Raw genomic sequence first — 27,879 nt, 5'->3', positions numbered from 1 at the left:
CTCTTTACTGCCAAATACCAGTGCTGCCGTAGTATTTTGGAGAACCGAGGGTAGCCAAAGAGTTCCACGCGAATCATGGCCCTCTGAGCTCGTGTCCTCTTCCTCCCCTCGAAAGAGCCTCACCACAACAGGCAGCCTCGCACTGCCAAAAGAAATGACTGGAGCGAATCTGCTCGCGTTGAGTCAGAGCCCACCGAAAAAAAAACAAACAAAAAAAAAAAACTACACAACTATTTTCCTGCGGCTTGAGGCCAAAGAGGAATGTAATGAACGGCCACGACCTGAAAGGAGGCCATCTTATTTATCTGACTACCAAAGTGGCTAACAGTATCATAACCAGTGCAGACAATCGCTGCAGGAGCCACTTGAACTGTTCGTCCTTTCTTTGTATGTCGGGAGCATTTTGACAGGAAAGATTGACTGAAATGGAAATGCACTAGATGAAAGCTAGAGATGAATCAGTCAAGTGAGTTTCTGCGGCCATCTATTAGATTATCATCAAACGCTGATGCAGAGTCACAGTAAATGTCTCAGTGCTGCCAATCTCTGCACAGGTGTCTTATTAGTGCTTCTGGGAATGCACCGCGCGTCATCGTCATCACCGGCTGATGAACTGTTGTTGGAACATTTTGTCCATGGCTGGATTGTATTCAGCTTTTTATTCTCCGTATGTCATACAGAGAACGTACGCTTGACATTTTCAGCGCGTTCTGGACGTAGTAGCTTCCTGTAGGAACATGATTTACTGGAAAGAGACACTTAATGTGTGTGTGCATTTAATATATATATTTATTTCTAGAAAGTCTTTTATCAAGTGAAAATGTCAAACATGTGAGGTTTTACTACTTCCCTTGTTTTTTTTTACCACTGTGGATCCAAATACCTTTGGGTTTGACCAAATAAAGATGAAATAATACTGATAATAACTGTTAGTAGCAGTCCTAAATTAATAATTTGCAGACCTCATGAGTGACCTTCAGACTGTAAAATGAGTCATTAAACAAAAGTACACTTTTGTTTAATGACTCTTTTTATAATAGAAGCAGCAGGAACATTGAAATGCAGAAAAATAAAGCACACTGCCTTTTCAAACTGCTTTATTAAAGTCTGTGTTCTTGATTCGATTTGCAAATCCAGTTATTCATTTCCTCATTTTAACAACATTTTTAATCAAAAAGATTTTAAAATCAGGATATTTATTCATTCATTCATTCATTCATTCATAATTTTCGGAATGATGTCCTTACTGTTTGTAAAATCCCCTTTTTAATGTGATTTATTTATTGAAAGATTTAATTTGTAAATTATTTTTGAAATAACTTTCCTTTAAATGCCCTTTTTTAAAAAATCAAACTTGCATTGCAGGTGAGTCTATTAATTCACAGATTCACAAATACATTAACAGCCATTTTACTGCACAGTTAGCTATGAATTCATTAAATGTTTCATTAACATTTCGGGGACTCTCTTGGTCCTCTGTAAAATTATTATTATACTATATTATGTGTACTTAAACGCACAGTATGTAATTTCTGCCACTAGGGGTCTCTCAGTCTGAACAAAGACATAAGTAGCGTGGAATCATGGGAGTTGCTGTCTTTATTGTTAAAGGACCACCAGTGGTCGTTTAACATTTAATATATTTATATGACTTGGCCAGGAAAAAATAATGTAAAGATTAGACTCAGTATATACAGTACAAATACAATCAAAATACAAGGGTATCTATAGAAAATGTACTGTATTACATATAAAAAAAATACTATGTACAATAAAATGCTGTAAAAGTGGCTTTAAAAAATTAAAATGAAATAAAGCCATTAATTTTACTAATTTCTCTTGGAGAAATAATCCCCCCCCCCCAAAAAAAATAAAAAAATAAAAAAATACAACAAAGATGCCGCTGTTATCAGTTTGATTAAATATTTTGATTTTTAATATGTTGTAACATAATATCACATTCAAAAACAGTAATGTAGTTCAGGTGCTGTTTTTTTAAATATCTCCTCACATAAAATCAAACTGTGTTTAAATCCCCCGTCCTGCGCTCTGATTGGCTGGAAAGAGTTACGGGATGGGCGGGGACACTGATGTACAGGCATTCAACATCTGGGAGAAAAGTGAGCCGGGCTGGGCGGGGCGCCATACAATATATCGAACGGCTCAACCAATCGGAGCGGACGCGATCCCAGCGTCCTCTCCCTGATTGGCTGGAACGCCTGTCAAAGTGGCGCGCGGGGGGTGGAGAGGCGTGGTCTGAACGGCCGCCCGAGTGTTGTGATTTTCAGTCCGGCGTCAGTCTTGTCACAGCAGCGAGGGGCGCCTTTTCACTGCCCGGCGCTCTGGGATTACTAACCGCCTGACGAAGAAACAACTAGCGACAACTAACTCCTCTGCCTTCTTCACCGCTTTCCTTCTTCCTCTGCTGTCCTCTGAGACACACCGACGCGTGTTTTTTGTTCACACTGGAGGACGCGAAGGGGAGACGATAAGGTAAGAAGTGGCTCGGCTTTTAGCTAGTTGAGGACTTCGGCGATGCTGCTGCTGCAGCTGCTGCTGCGCTCACTTTCTCATCAGGAGTATATGAGATGCTCCCAAGTTTTCCTCGGCGGTGGAGGGTTATCACAGCGTGCCAAACAGCTGCATTAATTTTAATCACGTAAACACAACATTTCTGACACGTCTCGCTGAGCAGAACTGTTCTTTTTAGTGCGCTCAAGTTGCGTTCAGGGTCCGGAGAAAGACGCTTGTTTTCTCCTCTGCTGCTCGGCTCTTGCAGAAATCAGGAGCCAGTATCAGCTGACGTTACACTGATTTTTCCCCCCCTTTTTTTTGCAAAGGCATTTGGTTGTCCTCCGTGCTGTGGTGAGGCAATTTATCACACATTTCTGTTAATGCACGCTTTAATACATGCAACACTCCAAATGATGTTTTCGCTGTCTGCCTGTCTGTCTGTCGGTTGTCCCCGCAGGACTCCTCTCCTGCAACTTACAGCAAATTAGCCGCTGATAGCGTCCCTCCGGCCCGAGACACTAATTGAATTTAGATCCCCTGGTTTTATTTATTATTTTTCCCCCCAAGCGGAAACGGGCCATATTTGTGCAAAGAAAAAAAAAAAAAGCAACACATCATTTATGCAGATTGCAGATGACATCCTTAAATCAATGTGAGCTTCCCTGGAGATGTAAAATCTGCAAAATAAAAATGCTTAGTTCATCTGCAGTTTTTTTTTTTTGTCTTAATGCCAAACTCGGAGGGGAGAACGATGAGCTCATTGTTCTAACAGGTTTCTGCTGTTTGCACGCAGCAGTCTGCAGCGGACCTGAGTCTTGCCTACGATGCACAAAGAGATTAGAAACCTGTGTTTTCTTTTTTGTGTTTTTTTTTTCTCCTGCTGCTGGTTATTTATGTTGGAATATGTTGCTTCGAGCTGCTCCCCAAGCCTTTTTCTTTTCTCCCCTCTAGCTTTGGAGTGGGACTGTGATTTGTCTCAGCCTGTTGTGCATTAGCCTGCTCATCGCCCCGCAGTGGGTGTTCAGTTTCAGCTCACAGAGACTTCAACAATAAAATAAATCTCCAGGATGCAGAAACAAGACAGACACCAACACTTCTTCTTTTTTCTTCGATCTTCTTGCTTGTTGCAAGGCTGTGTTTTTGTGCCCTCATGTCTGACTCAAAGGCAGCTTGCCCCTTTTTATTTTTTGTTCCTTCCACTGATCTTTCTCTGGCCTTGCAAAAAAGTTTTGAAGGCATATTAAATATGCATGTTCAGCTGAAGGCTGGAGGATAGACTGGTTTCTCTTTGGTATCTTGTGTTTCTTGTGTCTGATGGGCGATAAGTTTGGCCGTGATGCAGCATCTGTCTGATTCCATCCATCTGATTGGTTACATGTCAAAACTAACATCCTATCAGCGCTGGACAGTCTGATTCTGCAAACTAAGGATTAACCAAAGTTGTCAATTAAATGTAGTGGAAGAGAGGAATGGAAATTACTTCATAATTGCACGTAAAGTGGCAATCTGCAGTTTTGGACAAGAAATTGAAACTCCAAATTTTAATATTTACGATATTAATGAGGTTAATACTATTTATCTTTTCCGTAAGTGAATAAACAAGCTGTCCTCAGCTCCCCAGAAAGGTGGCAGGGTCCGCCACATATAAAGAAAAGTGAAACAGTATGTAATTATGTTGTCCTTTTTAATGTCAGGTTGTTTAGTCACTCATGAAAACAAATGTAGTTTCTTTCTTTCTTTCTTTTTTTATGCATAACTGTACGTCAAAGAAGATGTTTCTCTTCTGGCTGACATGTCTTCTCCAAAACTACATAGTGCACCTTTAAGTAGAGTACTTGAATGAATTTGACACCAAGATTTAGATATTTACTGCAGATGTTTGTCAGTTCCAGGTGTCACATATCAATCTCCTTGACTGATCGGTTTGACCCTGAAGAAACATACCGGGTGGATCCATATAAAGGGTTACATTGCATTGATTGAACAGCACAAACAACTTTGTCTGATTCACAGTCTTGTTTTTGGTTGTTGAGGCAGAAACATGCGCTCTGCTTGTTACAAGCAGTCAGATGTTTAAGTGGAAACTGTGTGGTTGGATCTTGTGATTGTTTTTTTCCCCTCCCTCCCTGCACATCTCAGCTGCTGCAGCGATATCATGGATGTAGAGGCCACAGATGGCTTGCGGTTTTCCTACCGCAGTTGTACGGTGACTTAGCACTCTGCGCTGCTCCGAGGACATTGCAGAGCGGTTTCAGGTTTATTTTATTTGACATGTCACTGGTGTGGTGACAAGGAGGGGTGCTGCTGCTGCTGCCCTGCAGGAGAGAAGTGAGATGCTCCTGCGACTGTCTGATACTCACCAGCATGTCTGCCTGCACTCCTACTTACACTATATATAGTGCAGTCAAATCTATATTCAACCCCCGTGCGTGTGGCGCTCGCAAACAATCAACTGCTCTCTGTTTTTCTAACACAACACCATTAGGAAAGTCACATTCTGCTGACGGGTGAGTTACAGTCGTAAAATGTGTGAGAGAGCAAAGCGGCGGCGGTGCATTCATTTCCTCGTCACCTCTGGAAATTGCCCGCTCTTCGTCCGGCTCATTTCCAAGCCCTGATAGGTCCGTCGCTCAGTTAGCATGCTTAATGGTGCATTTAGCCCAGTTTGTAATTTTATTTCCGATTTCCATTTCGCCACTTGCTTTTTAGTTTGAAATGACAAGAGGCCCCGGCGGAGGGGCCCCGTGTGTGCAGATGGCATCTTCCTAATGGGTCCTCAGGGTAATGATGGTTGAAATAGGCTCCCAGCCACGGGCTGGAGGACTGTGGCCCTTGGGGGACGTTCTGCAGGCCTATTTCCATTTTCATCATCGAGATAAAGTGCTCAATATGTGAACATAGCTACATATAACACCCAGATACACACACACACTTACACACACACACACAGAGTTAGTCTGCAGTTTGGATTGGCCAGATGGAAAAAACTGAACTTTAGTGGAGATATGAAGACATGTTACATTAAATCCTCACGCGAACTTGAACCCGCTGAATTGCCGCCCTCATGCTCATTTCCCCCCCCCCATTTCAAGCTCAGTAGAACTTGAGAGCCTTGGATAATATTTTTCGGGCTATTGTTGTGGCACCTCGACAACAGTGATTTGTCTGAAGTGTCTCAGACCCTAAGCACACGGCGGCATTGTGCAACTGCCGGTGTCTGAAGAATGGGTCGGCGCGGTGCCGTGCTTCAGGAAGCAACAGTTAATCTCGGCTCCTCACCCGCGACATATGGGACTTTGTTTGGCCCTGCACCTGAGAGAGGCTCCGGTCTGTGGCACCTCATGTTTCATTTTGATAATGGCTGGTTACCCGTGGCAACTGGGCAGCCAATAAGAACCCGGTTTCTTGGAGAGGATCGTGGAGAAATGGGGGGAAGAGGGACGGGCTGTGAGGATGTGAGCTCCAAGGCTGTGTCCCTCCCCTCCACCCTCCAGCCTTTCCCCAGCTAGTTGTGTCCAGTGAAGGGTGTGGGACCCCTGGGGAGTGAATTATTACCTGTCAGCCCCGCAGGCTCCCCGTCATCCATAATCCAGGGCTGACGCAGCACAGGCCGGTCCAGGCTATCTGCTGAGACCGCCTGGGCCTTGGCCTCCAGGTCCCCACCCCGTTTGGCCACAGCTGGCAAGAAATCACATTAACATGTTGCATCAAGCGTTACAAATGCACAGGTTAAGAATAGCAGGCGGACCTGCCCCCCCGTGCCTTCTGCCGCGTGGCTGAAGTGGGTCCTCCATCACTGTCCTCGTCGTGTGTGGCTCTTTCTTTTTTTTTTTTTTTCCCCTACAGTAGTTTTCAGCAGCTTTTCCAACCGAGCAGAAATAACTTCTTTAATGCGCTCGGAGGAAAAGTTTTCCCTCATCGTTTTGCTGATTCAGTGCGCAGTATCTCTCAGGTACGTATAGGCCTGAATGATATTTAAAGTTAATTTTCCAGATTGCCTGTGGTAAGGACATAATGTACACTGCCAATTTAGTTATAACTGTTTCCCTATTATTGTTGCCGCTCTCTGGAGGTGAACACAGTGGATGTTTTCAGTGCTCACTATGCTTTCTCCCACCAGTCCAATCATCAGCTATTAGATTTGAACCCATGGCAGCCTTGTAATTACTTCTGATCCCAAAAACAGGCGTGCAGCGGCTTTCCTCCTGTGGTTCTGGTGTGGTTTGGTGCAGGACTGGTAATTATAGCCAAGCTGATGAGTGTGTAAATTTTGGGAGGAAAAGCTTTGAGTTCAGTGAAAGGCTAGAAGGGAAGAGGAGGGAGAAGAAGAGAAAGACGGCGGGAGGCGGCAGACCACAAAACTGGACAAGTGACAGGCCTCGGTCCGTCCGTCCAGACTGGCTGTCTTCCTGTGGTTTTGTCGAGCTGTTCCTCAGAAACGTTAACCCCTTGTCGAAACATGGGCTCCGGCTCCACTTGCCAACCCGCCACGGCCACAAGCAGCGCAGCAGGAACACTGGATCACTGTCTGGTTACGCTTCATGAAGCACGGTGGATGGAGTCCAGCAATTAGAGGGGGGAAAATAGAACCTGTAGCTCGCAATGTCAGCAATTTGCCTTCGATTTATATTTCTCTGGCCGGAGAGGGTCTCGTGAAAGAATCCTTGTTAGAAAACCTCAGAAGCTGTTTGTTTTTTTGAAGACTTTTATCCCCCTTTGTTTCATTTCTATGTAAAGTCATGCACTGAGGTTTCTGTCTGTTGTTTGTGGTCCTGATGCTTTTTAGATTCATGCTTTTGCCTCCCTCAGTTCTGTATTAGTTACCCTTTCTAGATGAAGGAGAGAGTAGTTATTCATTATATAGTATCAAAGCCAAACACACACAATAACACACACTCTTTGACTCGTGTAACAAGGAGGTTACCCACGGGGCAGCTTGGATGCAGCCTGCACAACAAAAACGATCTCTGTTGAAAAGTTAAGAAAAATGAATCATCCAGGAAAAAAAAAAAGAATCCTTGATATTTTTCATGCATATTTCATGTGAAGAAGAAGTATCTAATGCGGCTTCATATGTGCATGGATTTTCATCGTTTTAAAGGATTATTGGCTGATGACTAAGCGCAAAGATCCTCCAAAACTCCCATTCAGCTGCATCACCCACAATCCCCCAGAATCCTGTTTATTTTAAAAACCTTAGTGCTCAGTGGCATAATATTAAACTCCCAACAGATTAAGATAATACAGACATCAGAGTGATTTCCCTCTCGCCACCACGGAGAGAACAGAAGCACAACTTCGCCTTTTTTAAATCCACTTCGATTCTCCTCGCCGCCGTGTTTAACGGGGAGGAAGCGACTGAAATAAGGAAACAAGTGTCTCTGTAAATAGCCTCTGGCCATACATACCACTTATTGATTGTTGAACTCTTAGTTGGTTGGGCTGGGGGGGTTGGGAGGAGGGGGCGGGGGTGGCACAAGTGCATTGGTTTGTTGCTCCAAATGATCTGTTAATCACTTCATAATGAGGGCAGACCTCACGCATCATTGATTAGCCAGCGAGGCTGAAAGGGGAGCAAATCACCCCCCTGACTTCCCAATCGCCTGTCCCTCCTGCTGCTGCTGCTGCTGCTGCTGGGGAAATTAGGCATTACTGTGAGAGTTATGTTTTTTTTTATTTAAGATGAATGATATACACCACGAGATGAATCGTCTGTTTTTTGTTTTGTTTTTTTGCGGCATCATTTATGCCCTTAACTGCTTTAAAATGGAGATTTACTGAATCGGGCAGTATTCACACGGATCTAATTTAAGTCTGTTTAGCATGTTCGGTAAATTAATTTTGATAAACTGTGCTGAGTCGTAATTCGGAGCGAGATAACAACTTAAATTTTGGGGGGGGAAATTGCATCCGTAGGGCTGCAGCCAGAGATCGGTGTCATTATAGATCACCTGCTAATTACGTTCACGGTTAATTGTCGGAAAACATTTTATAAAATGAACGTCACAATTTCCGATTACTCAAAGCAACGTCTTCTTAGTGCTCCTGTCGTCCAAACAACAGTCAGACTCTTCATTTACTATCATACATGCAGCAGATCCCCCACATTTAAGGAGCTGGAACTAGAAATGGAAGATGGAATTTTCCTTTCGATCAGTTAATCGACTAGTCATCGCAGCTGTAGTTGGATGTGGATGAAGACGCTCTGAATATCAGAATATAAAGATGCTGTGTCAGTAGTTTTGGGACGCTTTATCTTCCGTAAGAATTAGACTTAACAGAATAAAGCATGATGTACATACTGAGTTATGGGTTTGGGAGGAAATACAAGCGAGTGAAGAAACACTTGACTAAGAAAATGGCACGCATTTGAATAAAGCACATTTCAGATGCATGAACATGTCTCTCAGATGGAACACAAGCCACGAGAGTGTTAATCAAATCCATCGCAGTTGATTAATATTATCTTTTTGATTGTTACATTTTAAAAAAATTTCATTGTGCTCCCTAAATAAATAAATAAATACTTCTCTGTCGTAATCCATGATCAGTACAAATGATTAAAAGGCTCTCAACGTCCAGCACAAATCACTGTGATGAAGCTTTTCATTATTTGTTTTGGGCATTTAAATGATTTGGTATTTGCTCTTTTTAGAAAGTATCTTTCTTTTGCTCATTCTGTCTTCCGTAATAAGAACTGGGTAGCACAATAGGCTTGTTGTGTGTAAGTAGGTAGATAAAAGGACCAGCATGCACCTGGATGGGTCCATGTTCTGTTTTAGCGGAGCAGGAGAAGCAGCCGATGGCACGATTTCTTTGTTCTTTGCTCACTTGCTTGTCGAGGATAAATGGGGAAAAACTGAACGGACAACAGACTCGTCACCTGGCTACAGTCTGACGGTGCAGCCGCAGTTGCATTTTGATTTTCTGGTTTGTTTGATTTCGATTTTGACAAATAACCTTTCAAGGTTTTATGAGTCGGTTGTCGGCACAGTTGCCAATCAAGAATTTCACATATCACAATATATAGGTGACTTGTATCCATTCTGCCCACCTCTAATGCATCACCTTCATCTCACATCTCCATCTCCGCGTCTCCGCGGCCGAGTGTTCGTTGATGTGGGTTTTTCCGAGCTTCGTTTTCCCTGAGATTGTCTCTCAATCAAGTGGTGTGGGCAGCACCGTAACGACCTTTTCCACGGATTTTCAATTTGTGAAGTTTTCCTTTTCTGTTAGCAGAGTTATTTTCTTTGCCTGTTCAGCCATGGTGGCTATCACAGCTTGTACTAACAGCCCAGTTACTCTCCCATTTCCTCCAAACAAACGGCTGTTGTTGCTGCAGGAAATGTAACCATCCATCTTTGTGCTAGAGGTTATTTCCCTGGAAAGACCTACCAGACACGCAGGGCCTCTCCCCTCGGCTCGCTCTCTCTCTGATCTGGTGCACACTCTTCAAAAGAAGGATAGGCACAGCAGACGCTTGACACGTTTTCGACACGATAAGGCGTTACTGATACATGTCGTCTTTTTTGATCTGCGCATCCGTCTCATCGCAGAAGAAACGAAGCTACAGAATATACTTGATGTTTTTTAATGACGTGTTTGGCTGCGTATCACGGGAGAATATAACATATCCTACTTTTGTGCGACACAGATTTGAATCTCACAAATGATGGAGTGATGAAACTGAGAGGAAAGAAGGTTGAGCCAGACATGATAGGGAAAAAAAAAAAAAACAGGTTGGCTTCATTGAAGTTGGCCGCCGTCGCCTGAGAATCTGCCGTCAGCCGTCTCTATTTTGGCACGACTCCGTTTTCATCCGATCGTTAGTCTGCTGTTTAAATGCATGTGAGTTGGACAAACTTCTCTGCCAGACTCTTTTTTAATTTAGGTTTGATTCAGGAGTCAGCTGCATGCCTGAGCTCCTGCTTTGTGCAATTTTAAGATAAGAAAACTTTTTTTTTTAATGTCTTTTTAATGCAGGTAATCTTATGACGACTGTGTGGCTTCAGAAAGCTGCGAGTGTGAATGTACAGCAGTCGAGCTGTGACACTGAAATGACCTGCTGACGTTCAGACTGGAGTTAAAGCCGCAAGTGATGATGTTTTCATTATTAACTGATAATTCAGTAAAGAGAAATGCCAAAAAATGATGACAGGTGTCTGTCAAGAGCTGCTCGAGGCCAGTTTGGTCTAAAAATACTCGTTTTGGTCGACCTGCAGCTGAGACAATTAAACCCCTTTCAGACTGCAGACAAATCAGATTTATTATTTCAAACTCCGAGCAATCACCTCAAGTTTTTGCATGCAGACCTCTCCAACCTATCTGTACAGGTTGCTGTGGTAACGACAAAGGCGTCAGTATCTACGTACGCTGATGATACGGCTTTTCCAACACGGAAGCATGAGAAACAGATCTGTCATCTCGCCCTTCCAAACGATCATGCCATTACGTCGTAGAGAGTCTATTCCAGCGAGACCGAGTTGTCCTCAGTGCAGCTCTGCCAGCAGCAGCCTGTATTCTGCTCAGCTGCTCTGATGTGCCTCCATGACTCTGGACTGGATGCTGTCATTGGATGTCGTCATTGCAACTGTCACGAAAGATGCTTTGAAATCCAACATGAGCGTCCAAAATTGCATTTCGGACCAAGTGTGGTCTGGATCGGAGCTGCAAATATTTAATATCTGTTTTTTTTCTGCCGTCCAGACGTCCAAAACCAATCTGGATGTGCAGAAACAAGCAGATTTGGTCTTGAAGTCTGTACGGGACTTGAACGACATATTTAACAACAATTAATGACCATTTTTCAAGCATTTCTGCTTTTCTGTTGGACAGTTACAGCTGGAGAGAGTTAGAAAAGGCAGGGAAGAGAGAGGACTCGGTCTTTGGGCTTAAGAAAACTGCATTTTGCATCATTTTCTGATGTGTTTTTTTTTTTACAGAAAAGTCAAGTTGATTGATTGAATGAATCAATAGTTGTGGCCCTAACTTGACCTCGACTGAGTAGTTTCAGGGCTGCAACCAGTGATTATTTCTTTATCAATTAATGTGATGATGACCTTCAAAATGTCCGACCAACAGTCCCAAACCCAAACTCTTCATTACTGTCATGAATGATGAAGAAAGGAGGCTAATCCTCACATTTAAGAAGCCGGAGCCAGCACATGTTTTGAAATATTACTCAATTTTTTAATCAATTAGTAGTGGGCAATTAATTGCCTTTCGATTGACACATCAATTAATCAAGTGATCGTTACAGCTCTGTACAGTTTACAGCTGGCAGATTAAAAATACAAGGTTGGCAGCGAAGTGAAGACTAAATGGAAGCACATTGTGATTGTGTTTTGTGTCCCAGTGGAGTGAAATGCAGCAGAAATCAATCAAACTGAACACTTCCTGCACTATTTCCTGTTAAGAAGTGTTGTTGTTGGGAAAGTAGTTTTCATTCCAGAGGCTGAAGAGCAGATCTACGCAACGGAGGTTGATTCAGAGCAGTGTGGGTTAAGAGTTTTTGGCAGAAGGAAACTGAAGGACCGAATATCTGATTAGATTTTTTTTGTCCCCTTTTTTGGGTTTCTCTTGGGTTTCAATTGTCTGGCTTGTCACATCTTGGCTAAAGCAATTAGGATGAATGTGGGAGGGAAGGAGGGGGGGGCGTCTGCTGCTTAGGTACTATAGAAGTAATTCTGAGTTATGTTCATGTCTCATTGTTGCTTAATGCAGTTTTTCGAAATGAGAATTTTTATGGTCCTGAAACGTGAAATGAAGCAGGAAATTAAAAACCCCAGATAAGCCCCCCCTTTTTTTCTGTCCTCTTCATCCAAAGTTGCTGCTTTCTCACAGTGACGTCCCGTCATATCCCACTCCTGCTCAGCGTACGCTCAGCAGGTGACAGGTATTCACAGATTTAATTTATTTAAGTGTTCACAGAAAGTCTGAGTAGTCACACGTCTCTGATAAACTAAATGGGCTCTCCTCTAAGTGGTGACTTGCGTACTTTCAGCGAGGACCTGGCTGCTTCTAATTTCCAAACTTTCCATAAATAGCCGAGCCGTTTGACCTTGTTCCTTGGAAAAAAGTTGGCCAGTTCCCATCGCACCTCCTTGAACTGGACACACTTTGAACGGACGGCAGGAAGTTAAACTTTGCAAGCCCCTAATTTTAGGTTCATTGACGCTTTTATGAAACTCAGATTGGATTCCCAGCTCTCCTGCTCCCCCAGGCTTTTTATCCGATTTCTTATGCATGCACCCTGCGCTCTGCAGATATGAATTGTGGCTGATTTTCCACAAACAACACTCTGCATACCCTTGTGCTTAAATCAGGAATGTGTTAAATTTAGAACATGCGCTGCTTCTTTTTAAGGTTTAACTCTGAATCCCTGTGCCCGTGTGCATATGAAGTGTTTTACCTGCTTGCAAAGCCTTTGGGGTGTTTGATGGTGGCTGTTTATGATCTATACTTTTAGCTCTCACGCTATTATTTGTGTATATTTCAGCGGTCACCATATGTGCGGCGCATATTTGGCTCGGACACGGTGTAAGATAAGTCTGCCCGCCCACACTTAGCTTGGTCATTTTCCTCTGTTTCTCAGAACTCCGGGCCGGTTTCCATCGAATCGATGCTATTTTTAAACGGGTCTTTGGGGGGAGAGCGCGGGGGTTTATCGGGGGGTTTCAGTTAGTGTCATATGAATCCAAACCGGGCAGCCGTCCAGGGTGAGTAAAACACACCTCCTCCTCCCCTACAGTGCCCTGAACTATTCCCATTCCAGGAGAGTGTGTATGTGTGTCAGTTTATTAACCATGTGTTGACTCACTGCTGCAGCTGTGTGTGTGTGTGTGTGTGTGTGTGTGTGTGTGTGTGTGTGTTTGTGAGTGGGACAGAAGGTGAATAGTTGTGGTCAGGGAAAAAAATGAATAATTGATTCCTCAGAGATGCATCATGAATCTCTCTTGAACAGATTAGCACTGATGCTGGAACAAGAAGTCTTAATGTGAATTTTAAAATTACTTTCTGAAAACATTATGTAACACATTTTATTGTTGTGAAGTAACAAGTTTTGTTGTGTAGTTGGCATCAACACTACATCTTACAGATCTGGGATTTGTACTCAGAACAGTGGCATAGCACTCAGTCTCTGGGGAAAGCCATATCGCACAGAATTACTACATAATGTTGCTTTAATATACCTGCTTTAAAAAGAACTACATGCACAGAACACAGCTGTGCTACAGTGATTATAATATTAATTGATTCATTTGCCACATATCCTTTTTTTTTGTTTCGATAAATCTGTATCAAAATAGTAAAAAATATTGGTCACAATGTTTTTGAGATGTTGAGGTAGTTTCGTCAAATTGCTTATTTGGCCCGACCAACCAAAATTCACATAATCATTAACCACAAAAAAACACAAACCACAAAAAAAGATCCAAGAGGGGGATGTTAACTTTTAACCAATCAGATCAACAGTAGAAGAGCACGAGGAGCCTTCAGTCCTGTTCTTTGCTCTTCTTTAAAAGAAATGTACCATCCAGTTCTGATATAACTGATGCTAGCAGCAGCAGCTATGCTAACCTCTTGACAAGCGGCCATTGTTGTTTTCAAGCTAAGCAACTGGCTTTGCTGCACCTGTTGTTTGCCAGTGGTTCCTCACAGGACCCTGATTGGTTCAACCACTGTGTGTGCGGCCACATTCACATAGCTTGAAGCTTGAAGGAATGATGGATTTGCAAGATCACGCCATCACGTGAAAGTCCAGCTGCCCGGTAAGGTAGAAAAAAAAATCTGAAAATGCACGAAATCCTGAGGGAGCCAGTTAAACCAATGACTCATGACTTAATTTATGTCAGAGGTCTATTAATTGACTTCTTGTTTTCTGGTAGTAAAGCTAACACACATTAAAACCCAGTGACATGTTTGGCTGCTCTTCAGTGATGCGTGTTGTAAGCAAACTGTTACCTGCCGCTCGTCGTACGTCTGCTGGTGTAAAAGATGCTTTCAGAAATAAATAAACATGACCTTTCCCGCGATGGATATGGATAATGATGTTCGTGTGAATGTGGTCGGGAAGAAAGCAGATGGGAATGTGTTTTTGCTTTACACATCTGATAATCAGTATGGGCAGCTTTGATGCACTGGTACTGTATGTCGACTATCTGCCGCAGATGAAAAGGGTCAGAAAATGAGATTAGAGCGAAACTTTGATCCTCCGAACATGAGCACAATCTCAGAGTAATTGCTGATGATGGGTTCAGCCGTAATTGTCCAACACTGACGATGATGCGATGTGGCCGGCCATAAACATTTTCCGTTGATTCACTCTGAGGCTGTTAACTTATTTCCGCCAAAAGAGAGACGCACACAAACACAACAAAACACCTCCCACTCAGTCACGCGAGCCACTTCCCCGGTCCAGAGAATGAATCCTCAGCTGCTGTTTGATCTCTCCTCATCGCTCCCCTGCGTTTCCAACCCTGCCTCCACCGTCTGTCCCTGAGGGGCAGTGTGTCCGGTGACTGACGGCATGAAAACCAGCTCGGGGTAAACAAAAGCACCCACCACCGAACCGCGCTTATTGCTTTAATGTCACGACTGCCTGACAGGCGGCCGGGTGAAAGGAATGAGAGGGCAACACACACAATTTCACTCTGAGGACATGTCTGAGGCTGACAGTAGCCCTCCAGCAAAAACACAGACGGACTGCGTTGGTGTGGGCCTGTTGTTACAGGTACCATGAGGATGAAATGTCAGCAAGTCCAGTTGGAAGGCTATCAGACACGAGCTGTTTATAGGCCGCTTCTTTGAGTCAGAATGTTACGACTATAAAGGTCATCATGACCGAAATAATCTCCTCCTGTGTCGTAATTCCTGCAAGTTAAACCGGTAAACTGAAATATTCTTGCGTATATTTGGTTGACCAAACTAGTAGATGCACAGTAGTTTGGAAGTTGCCACTGTCCATCGTCCCTCGATCTTCCAATATCTCAGCGTGGTTCAATACGACAGTAGGGCGTCAACTAATGATTGTTTTCACTGTCAATAATTCCGTCTCTCAAGCGACTAGTTGTTTGTTTTATAGAATGTCAATCAGTATTTACTAAAACCCACGATGACATCTATAAATGTTTTGCACCACAACCCAAAGAGGAGTCAGAGGAGGAAATAAGCCAGAAAATATTCACATATAACAAGCCAGAACAGAAAATTGAGGAAAAAAAAAGTTATCTACCAAAGAATCTTTGGGTTTTGTGGGGCTTTTGGTTTGACAGAAGAAGCGATTTGAAGACATCACTTTGGGCTCTGAGAGAAATTGTGAAGAGCGCTTTTCACATTTTCTCTGACATTTCTCAGACTAAAAGATAATTGACGAATTGTGAAAATAATCTGCAGTTAGTTGCAGCCCCCGTGCTGTGGCGAAGGTTTGGCATGGACCAACTGGGATGATGCGCCATGTCGCATCGATCCAGCCTGGTCTGAGTGATGTGCAAGCTCAAGCCGCTGTAAAAACCAGATCTTGAAACCAGCTGGCCGACACCTTCCCCCACCAGGAGAGAGAAAGTAACTGCTAGTGTTACTAAAAGTAAATTCTTTCTGCTGTCTTGCACCAAGTCAAGCTTTCATGTACTTAGTCACTCATTTAAATTCAAATATCTATTTTACTGGCATGAAAGAAAGTGACAGAGTGTAGTTTGGCAAAGTTATGGCAGATACTAACTTGATTTTGTAGCTGCCTTTTGAAGATAAACTCTCAGCCATCACCACAAAGTCTTTGAAGATTTAAGCCCCTGTATGTAGAAATATACGTAGTTATGATCAATACACATATTAGCTTTATTCAGTGATGAAAGTTGTCGAGAGTTCTTCAATTTCCAATCTTCAAACTGCACACGGAGAGTAATTGAACCTAAAGACATTCATGATTTAAAAAAAAAAAAAAAAAAAAGAAAAGAAAAAAGGTTTTGTGCAAGAGATGTGGATTTACATTCAATCAGATCTCTTGTGTAAGTTTCATTCACCGTCTAATGGAAATCATGAGTCATTTAACAAGCACCAGCACCCCCACCAAGATCTGGTGCGCTTCCCGCGGCGAGCTCCACTTCGGTGTTTGCCGCTCGTCAGTCAAAAGCCCCTCTGATGTGAAAATGAAATGCGTAAAAAAAGGAGAGGGACCGACCGCTCCGTGCCCGACATGTGCAGTGGACACAGGTCAGTTAGTGCGTCGAGGCGGTCCTTTCACCAGGAAGACCTTTTTAATTATGCTATGTTCTTTTAATTAACCAGCCGGCATAATGTCTGTGTCCATTCGTCACCCCTGCTTTGCTCAGGCGGAGCTGGGTGAATATACCGTCTTTTGTCTCCTCGCAGTTCCAGAGCTCCCTGCTTCCTATTATACTTCCTCATTCACTGAAATGTATTTTTTTTTTTTTTTTTTTATTCTCCTCTTTTTAGATTAGCATGATAATACCCCATGGAGGGGAGGGGAAAGTGGTGAAGAGCTATTGCGGGACTGCTCATCAGATTCACTGTGTGCAAGACCGTGGTTATTATCATACTGAATGCACCATCAGTTAAACTAACAGCCTGAATTCCGACATTTATCTCCAATATCATAGACCGACTGTCAATTGCACGGGGAGCACAATGGCAAATTATGGGTTATGTCTTGCTCCTTGGAGTCTGGATCTCTCCCCAGTGTAATTACGCTATGCTAATTCTGCTCCCCTACACCATGCACCTCCCATGACAGAAACAAGGCCTCCCAACTGTTCGGATGTCACAGACTGGGGCGAGGTGAAATGCAAGTGAATAAATGTGTTGGTTTGCGTGCTGGCGGTGCCCACAAAAAAACACAAGCGCTTCCTCCGTTTCTCCCCTTCAGCTCTGGGGCACATCGGTGGGGCGGGTGGTGGTAGTGGTGGGTGGAGGGGGGGAAGCCTCAGCTGGAGCCCTGTTGCTGTGTTTCCAGAGACGGGGTCGAATGCAGGTCAGGCCACCTTGAACTCCTCAGCTGGATTTATTGTGTCGGAGGTGGACAGGGTCAGGCCTTGCTCCTCCTCCTCCACCCCTCCCCTCCCTCCTCAACACGAGGACTCAGTTAGCATCGGACATGGAGCAGACACTGGCAGCACGGACAAATCCTTGTCACGCTCTCTGAGGAGAACCCTGCTGGGGTCAGAGGTCACGTGTTAAGGGGGAGGCGTTGCTGTGGCATGACCTGAATACTGATTGATTTTTCTTGAGTGGGTGTCGAGGGAGGGAGGGAAGACCCGTCTGGTGATAGCAGGGAGGGGTCATGTCATTTACCCCTACCCCATGTGGCGATTGTGGAGTGAGGGAATGTGGTACAAAGGAAGGAGAGAGACAGCGAGAGTCAAAACATGCCTGACTCCGCTGCTCCGCTGTGTACCTCGGCGGGTGTGTGTTTTCACTTTCTCTGAAACAAGACACTAGACCACATGTTTTCCCTTTTAATAGACAGCTGAGTGGAGAAAGGGCAGGAGTGTGGTCTGTTTGCCAGATGATCACTTGGTTGTTGGCATTTGGTGGAAGGGAGAGGCCACTACTTTTCGGTTCCTCTTGCTAGATTTATTAGTTGTTCAAAAAAATGCACAACCCTGGTGGCCACTGACAGTTGTATAAATCATCCAATTAGAGCAGTTCAAAGAGCTTCACAAGCGACTTGAGAGCTGAAGGGAAATTCAATTTTCATAGTGTTTTTTTTTTCTCTGGTTTTGGTCATGTAGTAACAATGTTAATCTAACCAGGATAATTATTAATATTTGGGGACACGGTGACAACACTAAAAATAAATTAGAGTAATAGTCACAATACAGGTTTCAAAGAAAAACAAAGTTGAGGGTTAAATCATTACCTAAACTGAATGTTTGAATTCAGTTTACAAAGAGGCTTTGTGGGATCAGCTCTGACCCTAAAATACTAACTATTCAATAAAAGACTTGGACAAGGCCATGCAATACATCGTTTGTTGTTATCTTATTATGATATTATGAACAGGAAGTGTTGTCGTTTCTTTTATAACAGCAATGAAGATTACATTTTCTGAACTTGCCAGATTGTTCTACTTGTTCTAAAACTTGCTTTCACCCACTTTGTCATTAGATTGAAGAAATATCGCAGTATTTGGTTTTGTTGCCTGGTCATTTCGGATGCGCTCGCTCTCGGTTTTCCTCCAAATTAAATGGTTTATAAAATCTGGCTGAACTGTTTTGATTACAACCCTACTGACCGACTGCTTTTGTTTCTTGCCTCGTCTGACCTCATGGTGGCAGTTTTTTTTTGCTTTTGGCTATTAAACAAAAAAAGGCTCAGTGCAGCAACAAATTGGGATTTTCCATTTAAATAACAATATAAAACAGTAAAACGATGACAAACATAAAAGTTTAAGGTTAAGATGAAGTCAAACATTATAACATTTGCATTAATTTAGTTAAATGAAATAAAATAGATAAAAGATAATTTGCAATAATTCACTGGTTTTACTCTTGGCAGCCATATTTGTTTCCATTTTATTTCCTCCCATAAAACTGCATGCCGCATTGAACAGAAATCTAATAGTCTTTCAGGGTAATTGTTTCACTTTTCGCCAAGCCACTGAAAACATAAAAGTTGGTGTATTCCTGCTGACATACCATGATCTCTATCTGTGTATAATTTTGATAAATATCCAGAGTCCAACTGTAATTATGAATAAAAAGCATGTCCTTATCCAGTATCTGCAATGGCATGATGCCATTTAAATGTCTCTCATCTCCTCAAGTCAAATAGAGAAAGGTCACGAACAAGACTGAATCGGAGAACTCATCATTACACTCAAACCTGAATATTCCCTATCAGGGCGACATTGATATTTAAAGCCGACTTGTTTCTGCTTGAAGAAGCACCAGACCTACAAGGATCATCGTGTCCTTTTGCTAAACCCCAGAATAAAGACTAGAAATCTGATATTAAATGAAGATCTGATCCAGACCAACTTGCAGTGAATCCATAAAATAGCCACAATTGTACGTGTTTGGTTGATCAAGTTGTTGATTTTTGCCTTGAAAGCTTTTGAAAGCTTACTTTTCAGGGCTGAATCTGGACTGTGCCCCCTGCAGTATTACAATAAACTTTGTTCTCAAGCCGAAAAAGAAGCTGGAGCCATGATCAGTTCATTTGTCTTGGTTTCAGATTGATGTTCGTCATGAATGTCTTTAGCAAGAACAAGAACACCCAAGAAAAACTGCCAATTTAACTACCACTAATTTAGTTTAAATTAAAACTTCTTTCAATTAAAACCTCTTTCAATTCCTACATCTCAAGCAGCCACTAAAGAGACCCATCGTGACAAAGAATACTCCCGTAGCCACAGAACGGATTCCTTAATTAAAGCTTGCTAGGAAAGAAAATGAAGAAATAAGAGCTGAGAAGAAAAAGGTAGCAAGAATTCAGTACTGGAGTAGTTAATTGTAATGTTTTGGGGCTTTGGATGATCCCAAGAAGCTTTTAAGCCTGATCCTCAGACCAGATCACCCCGAAGGTTTGATCTGGGATGACGAGCGACGAAATCTTCCTAGAGTGGGCTTCTGCCGGGGTATTAGCAGGGTGGTTAAGTATGAGAATTAAGTCTTAGACGTCTTTTTTTAAGAAGATATCTTCCCCTCTAGCCCTGTATTTACAATGCAAACCCCACCCAGCTGGTACTTTTAGTATATTCAAATAAACAGTCATCAGCAACTGCAGCTCAAACAGGGATAATCATTCCTTCCCTGCATTCCTCTGAACACATGTTGTGTATTCTTGCATTGTTAATGGGAGGTGACATAACCAGAGAGGTTTGGAGTATCATCTCCCATCCAGCCGTCTTGGATCCATTTACCGAATCAATAAAGTCACTCCACATGTGTGAGGTTTCATGGTGTCGATACGTTCAGGAACGTTTCTGCAGGTTACGCACTCTAAGAGCTCGAGGTAGCCAAAGCAAGCAAGCAAACACGCAAAGCAAACATCCGGTCCAACGGTTCAGAGGCCAAGCGTCGGTTTGATTATACTCTCAGTTGTGGGTCCAAGTTGTGGTTTGCAAATGTTCACTTTGAAGGCTGGTGTTTAGGTATTTCATCAGGAGTTGAGTCCGAGCCCGGGCTGGACCGGCGTACTTTGGTCAGGGAGTCATTCCTCCTGTTTCATCCTACCTCTTTAAAGTTTCCGGTCAGAATGTTTTTTGTTCTTTTTTTGTTGCCTTTTGAGCATAATTCAAAATGTAAACTGGATTGTCTGGCACCTCTGCTGGCTGTTACTATCATTTTATGTCGGCACCAATCACCACTCAATGGTTCTGACATGTGAGGCTTGAAAAACAGACTTTTCCCAGCGTCGAACCGTCCTCTGTTTTCATGCCCTCTACCTGCTAAATTGCAAGTGAATGATGATGATGATGGAAGACATGTTGGCACGATTCTAGCAGATGGCCAGCTGATGTACGTTACCGCAACCCTTCTTGGTTCTGCTATAAAGCACAAACACACTTTGCTAAATTAATCAAGATGCAGTTAGGGGCAATTTGTAGTCTGGGAACTTTAAGTGCTTCAGAGATAGTCTGGAACCTTTTGTTTTAGTCTGCGCTGGAATTTCTTTCCCACAAAGCCTTATCTGCCTTTTTGATGTTTTGGTGTTTTTCCCAGGCAGTCCTGTAAGTTCAGAGCTGATCTGCTTGTTCCTGCAAATGGTGAGCCCAGACTTTTGTCTGTAAACATTTCTCTTTATACCACTGAAACAAGAAAATAATGACCATATGCCAGATAGAGTCACTCTACCCAGGAAAGGCTGTTATTGATACAAAACACAGCGGTCTGTCTTTCCATCCGGGGCTTGTATTCCCTTTGTCAAAACAAAGAGAACTTGAGAGCACGGTGGAGGAAAATAAGCGGGTGAGATGGCTTCACCTTAACCTTAACTGAACCATCATCAGCATGTGGCTGCCAGCTGGTGTGCTCACTAATCCAGGGGATGCTGCCTCTGCAAGTCTTCCAGGGCTCCGCTACTTGAATTGTGTTCGCCGGAGGTCAGAACCTCCATCATCGCCATTTGTCAGAATTAGTCAGTTTGTGCAGGTCAGGATCCAACTAGGTCATTACATTTCAGAGCAGGCAAAGTTGAATAGATGATTATGGTCGTCTATCTCCAGGTTCAGGCCCGGAGAAGCTGCACAGCGAGCTGCTAACACGGAGATTTTCAGGAACAATGGCCAGGTTAATGAAATCCTAAAATTACAAATAGTTTCAATGCCTATTGTGATGTCTTTCACACCTTGAATTTGGCACATAAACCCCACTGTGACTGCGCATGAGATTGAACCCCTGATTGCTTTTTTATGCTTAATGTTCAGTTGAAAAGTAATCAGCAGTGACTGTATGGAGCAGGAAATTAAATACATTCGCTATATGTTCAGGACTTGGCATATTCAAAAGCAGAGAAAATTGCTTATCAAGCACAGTGAGGTTCTCACTTAGTCAGAAAATTCACTTTTTATGCCTCTGTGCTGGCGATAACTGTCGCTGGAGGAATTATGTTTTCTGATTATCCGTCTGCACGTCCATCCTGTTCCCATGAAAGCGAGGGAATTTCTTCTGTTTGGCACGAACGTCCACTTGGACTGAAGGATGAACTGATTGGACTTTGGAGGTCACAGACCAAAGTTCAGAGGTTATTTACACAGTTTTGGCCATAACTAAAGAATTCATATGCTAATTGACAACATTTCACACAAATGTTAGAGGATAAGATGTTGTTCAAAAGTCAACTTCTCTCTCGTCATCATAAAGTTATGCAAAAACACTTTTCAGGTCATTATTCGACACCACAAGCCATATTTCACTGTAATCGCTAATGGCGCTTATCTTGAGTGCTCACCTTGAAACCGTGTTGACTGTAAAAATCGTCCGTCTGGTTGAACGTGTGTGTGAACCGTCAACGTTTTTTGGAACATCCATGAATGTTGTCATGGCTTTAACCTTCTGGTCTGTCAGAATTAGCTTAGTTTGACAAAATTATGAACACACACAATCAAATTTGACGCTGTTTTCTTCGTCTCAATGAGCTAACAAGCTAATAGACATACAGCAGTAGTCCACCACACACTTGTGGGTTTTTTCACTACATACAGTATAAAGTTAATCTGGACAGACAACGATGTAAAGTGCAACTTGTTCTGCGCGTGGAGGCATACTACCTCCAGGCGCTTATTTTAGTTCTGACATCTCAGTAAGCAGGGGAGTTTTCTTTTCTTTTTTTTTTTTGCAATATCATATGAAGTTCAGTTTAGTTTTGTGAACTGGCAAGGTGGGAATGTTTTCCCGGGGAGCAGATTGCCAGAGCAGATTGTGAACTGAGATGCCATCGTCAGATTTGGCCAGTTTGAGCTCCCGGATTTGTCAAAAGATTTTGTTCACTTATTGCAAAAGCAACCTGTTCTCATGCAACATGGCCAACCACGTCTGTTCCCCCGAGTCCAAAGAAAATTGGTTTACATTGTTACGTCACATTCTGAAGTTTTCCTGCTGAATATCCGGTAGTGATGGTATATAATCATCCGTTATTGTTATTCATTGTTGGAGCTTTGAAGTGGGATGGGAACACAGTTGCTCTGACTGCTCGTAGAGGCTTAGGTTGCATCCCTGTAAGCTGTCCAGCATTATGTCTCGGACAAACACAGATGTAACAGTGATCTCTTATTTCTCCTTCGCAGAGACTCTGACAGCCGCCGTCTTAACCAGCCTGTGCCGACCTGCTGTAACTCACCTGCTTGGAGGATCTCTGTTTGAAAGCTAAGGTACAGTACCAACGCTGTTTTTATTTTCTTAAGTGGTTCCTGTGTAATTAATTGTTGACTTGGGGAGTCTCTGTTCCCTGATCTTTTTAAATGCAGCATTTAGATTGATTTGGATGTAACGTGACAGTGGAAAGTTTAGGAGGCATCTACAGAGACCAGTCAATTAAAGGATCCTTTGTGGAAATACTGCTACTGAAACAGCTTGTTACTCACTACTCAATCAATTATCTTCTAATTCTAATCAAATGTCAGGAGCTTGCTTTTAAATATTTGGATCTTTTAATGAAAAGTTTTTTTTTTCTTTACCCAAGGACGAACTTGGAGTGTGAAGTCATTGTGCTAGAAGTTCAGTTTGCAGTGCTGCTACATTTCTTAAGGCCCAGACAACAATTTTCTCAATTAGCTTTTCACCAGCTGCAAAGAGGTGATACATGAGTACGGAACAGATGGAGTATTTTGCTGTCAAAGTTGGATTAAGTGTTGTTATTTTTAATGAGTGGTATCTGTGTTTTTTATGTTTTTGGCTGAGCTTTTGTCTCTGGTTTGGAGTCAGCGTGGTTCAACTGTGGATAGTTTATGAATCAGATGAATCCATTATAATTCTTGCAAATCCCTTCAACTAGGGATTATTTTCATTATGGATTGATCTGTTGTTTCTCAATTAAATGATTAAATGATTAGTTGTTCGGTCTATGAAATGGTAATCAGTATTTCCAAAAACCCTAAGATGATCCTCAATTGTCTTCTTTGGTCTCTAATTTAAAGATATTTGTCAGGTGTGAATTTCTTTGTGTCTTGATGAAGCAGATTAAGTTTGTTTAAGCTCCTAATAAATAACATCTAAGGATGTGTTCCTCTGAACTTTAACTTAAATGATTGCTCATTAAGTCCTGAGTATTTAAGGTTGCGTGGATCTATCAAAGCCAATTATTACATTTTATGATGAACAAACATGGGCAGGAAAACTGGCTTCAGTTTACTTGGAGTTTATAGTTTTGTGGTTCATAGTTTTGTGTCTCTCTACGTTGTGTTTCTGCTGCTACGTCTGACATCGTGTTGCATGTCCGTCTGTCTGTTTGCTGTGAAGTTTTTCTTTATCCCAACCAGAGCTTTAAGGATGTAGGGTGTCACATGGTGCACAGATTGTAAGGTTTAAAACAAACTTGTGATTTTGGGGCTTCATAAATTGACTACCTATGTTATTGAGCGATCGGTGAGTCCACTGCATACTAACGATGTGTACACACCTGGCCGAGGTCATCCCGCTGCGAGGTTGTCAGGTAGTCGAAGCGGAAACAACTGCAGAAATGCATCAGAAACTTGTAGAATCACTGAGACGCTATTGTGTCTGGCCGGGCATTTCCCCAGTGAGCTCGAATGTGGACAGTAGAGGACAGGGCCAAGGAGCGGCGATGACAGGACGCCTCATGGGATGGTTGGAAACAGATGGCTGGCCAGATGCAGGCCTGCTGTGACCTTGAAAGCATCTGAAGGTAAAACCAGCCAAAAAAAAAAAGTCTAAAAAACAAGTGACGATAGACAAAACAGCCGAAGTGGCAGCGCTGTGTTATTCAGGTGTTAGACTTGTTAGTATGCAGGTTGATGTGACTGTGTTGCATTAGTGTGTGATCACGCATGCAGTTAATTTGCTTTGGTTGGTACCTCATCAGAGAAGGTTACCCCTTTTAGGCATGTTTTCTTTTGTTTTTGTTTTTTTTTTTGGTTCACACTTGTTCGATTGCAGGTGAACCATGGCTTGTAAACACCAGATTCATTGACGTACAAAGCTTTTAATAATTGGAAACGTTCGGGTTACCTACCAGCGTACAAGGTTTGAGAATTGCTGTCTGTGCAGCTTTACCTTATCACGAGAGACTTATCCAAGCTCTTCTCTATTTATTTTATTATCAGGTAATCTGATGATCATATTCTAGGCCAATCATTTAGTCTGTCAGTGTAGTACTTATCAGGAAATAGTTTAACTTGGGATTTCAAAGCTGAAACTCGGTTTTATATCATAGAAGATTTAAAAGACATAGAGATGGACAGAACCGCTGAATTTCTTGCTTTTCTATTCAGAAATTATCTAAACAATAATCAATTACTGAAATTCTTACTGCCTATTTTTTGGTCAGCTTTCGGAAATTGTCAGCTTTTTTATGTGACTTAAGTGAACAGATCTCAACGGAAGTTTATGGACCCGCCTGTCCGATCATCTCAGATGTTGTCAGGCGGAAACATGATTCACACGATTCTGTGAAGTGAAAATGACGCCGCCTGGCCCAGCTGGCATAAACATACATCAACAAGTTCACGGACTCAACATGCGTTCTTGCAAACAGGTGGAGGTAACAAATGTCAATCCTCAAAGGGACGATTTAGCGCTTACCTGAGCGTTTCCATGACCGCATGAGTGTGTGCTGCTGTTCCTGTGTACAGACGGAGAAGAAACAGAAACAAACGAGAGAAACGAGGTGATGAATTGCCATAAATATGCACACGGACATGTTCAGCCAGAGCTTCAGCAAACTGATAACCTGTGGTGGTGAAACCAAGTAGAAGAGGTCAGCATTCTCTTGTTGTTTCACGTTGTAACACCCGCAGGCTGCGACACTCACAAAATGCAACAATGCGTAAAATAGTCCCGTGTTGCTTGAAGCGTCTGCTGTTGACCTCATTCATGCCTCCACAGGTTTGGGCTCAGACGGCAGTGACAGGTCATGGGTTTGATTCGAAGATGCAACTTCCTCAGCAGTATCCCAATATAACATCACAAAAAGGACGTGCACATGAAAATCCTTTTTTTTTTTTTTCCCAGACAGTGTTGTTAAAAGAAATGTGAGTGTTTCGTGAAGTCAGAGAAGTTTACACGGTCGCTGGCTGAACAGTGGGGATCTTTTGTCAATACGAGGAGCGATACACTCCTAATGCAATTCAGCCAGCAGACTGTGAAGCGAACGCCACCAGCAGCCTGATATTGTGCAGCCCTCCGGGGCTTCGAGACCAGCAAAGGGAGAGGCTGCACGATCAGAGCTGGGAACTGGATGGTGCGGGAAGGGGGCTGTGAGAAATAAGAGGAGATGGAGGAGGGTAGAGGTGTCAGGCGTATAATTGGGGTGAGGAGATCTCTGGGGTGGATAGAGGGAAGCTTTATTAAGACCGCTCAAGTCTGATGTGCTCGCACGGCCGCCTAGCTCCTCCACGCACACCCACGCCTTTGGGCCAATCTTCCATTTCCACAGGAGACTCTGTAACAACAAAGGGATGAAGGGCAAAGTCCTCAAGCTCCTCTCAGTCACAGATAAGACAAAAGACCCCATTACTTGAAAAGCACTGATGGGGAGGCAGCAGTGTAGCAGTGCTTTTGAAAATCAAGGCTTATTGTTCCTGCTTCCTCACTGGTAAGCTAAATTGCTATTACTTATTGATTGCGCTGTCGTATTGTATCCTGAAATGCTGTAGATTTTCGTGACTCGGCTGCACTTCAATGAGACGCGGCTGAGATTCGTTCAATAGTCTGTCTTACTGGTGACTGCTTGATAACCTCCCGGAATTCACTTTCAAGAAAAGCCTTTTTTTTTTTCTCCTCGCCCGTTTGCTTTAAACAATGAAGTTCTTTCACGTTAGCCATTCTCACCGACACATTCAAACCGTGCACGCTTGATAAGCACATTATGTTTCGATTGAGAGCCAGTGGATGCATGGCTTGAAAATGTATTGAGCGGAACGTTTATGAAATATTTACAGCCCCAAAGTGTCGGCAAAATACGGGAGCTCAGGATGGATGAAGGAGAAATAATCTCTCTTGGTATGGCTCACAAGGGAAAACAAACTTTCCAGGCTGACTTCCCCCATGACTGATCGTATCAGGTCCGATGGTGAGATTAGGAGCTTAACTGCATTTATTTTCTCCTCTCTGCAACCATTGAAATGTTACTCTGGAGTCAATGAAGTTCCTCCGTCAATGACTGAGACCTTTTTGTAGACGCGTGACTTGGGAATCCTGAAAATGTCTTCCATCTCACAAAAGCCGATTTTTGTGAGTGACACAACAAAGATTTTGGAGCTGAATCGGGAGGCAGTTATAGGGAGAATTAGCGCCCCCCCCCCTCAGTTCTCTGCTATAAATTGGTTTCTTCGGAACTCATGAAAAAGGAGGCTGGAGGTCTGTTCTCTGCTTCCTTAGTAGCTTGTTAATCCCCCGCAGCTCTGGCCGGAGGGAGAGCTGCTCGCACATACACTGCCCTCGTGGAAAAAGGCGCTACTCCTCCTCCAGCCCTCTTCCGTCCTCTTTCCACTCTGTCCTGCAGGGCTTGGCTAATCCTCTGCCTGGTCATGGTGGGGAGATTGCAGGCTTTTTCAAAGCCCTTTGCTGGCCGGACTTCAAAGTTCCAGGGATACAGGGACTTGAGGAGGTGGGAGAAAAATGAGGTCCACCGCAGGCAATAGAGTGCGATTGGGGTTTCACCTTTTTGCTTTTTCTTGTGCCATTCCTGAGCTGATCTTTGTGGTCTCAGGAGAAGAAAAGGTCTTGC

The 27,879-nt window shown here is 43.0% G+C and overlaps 1 protein-coding gene across 1 annotated transcript in view; it reads left to right on the top strand.

The window, feature by feature from the left end:
- Positions 1-2,051: 2,051 nt before the first annotated feature.
- Positions 2,052-27,879, top strand: part of sema6e (sema domain, transmembrane domain (TM), and cytoplasmic domain, (semaphorin) 6E) — a 166,531-nt gene continuing 140,703 nt past the window's right edge. The window contains exons 1-2 of the mRNA XM_037074469.1: positions 2,052-2,493; positions 23,261-23,344. The gene's annotated coding sequence lies outside the window, so the exon portion shown is untranslated. The remainder of the gene's footprint in view (positions 2,494-23,260; positions 23,345-27,879) is intronic.

Source organism: Acanthopagrus latus, chromosome 17 (genome assembly GCF_904848185.1).
Source record: "Acanthopagrus latus isolate v.2019 chromosome 17, fAcaLat1.1, whole genome shotgun sequence".
NCBI classification, from domain to species: domain Eukaryota; kingdom Metazoa; phylum Chordata; class Actinopteri; order Spariformes; family Sparidae; genus Acanthopagrus; species Acanthopagrus latus.
Note: the sequence above shows the minus strand (reverse complement) of the source record. Positions and strands in the feature narration are given on the sequence as shown.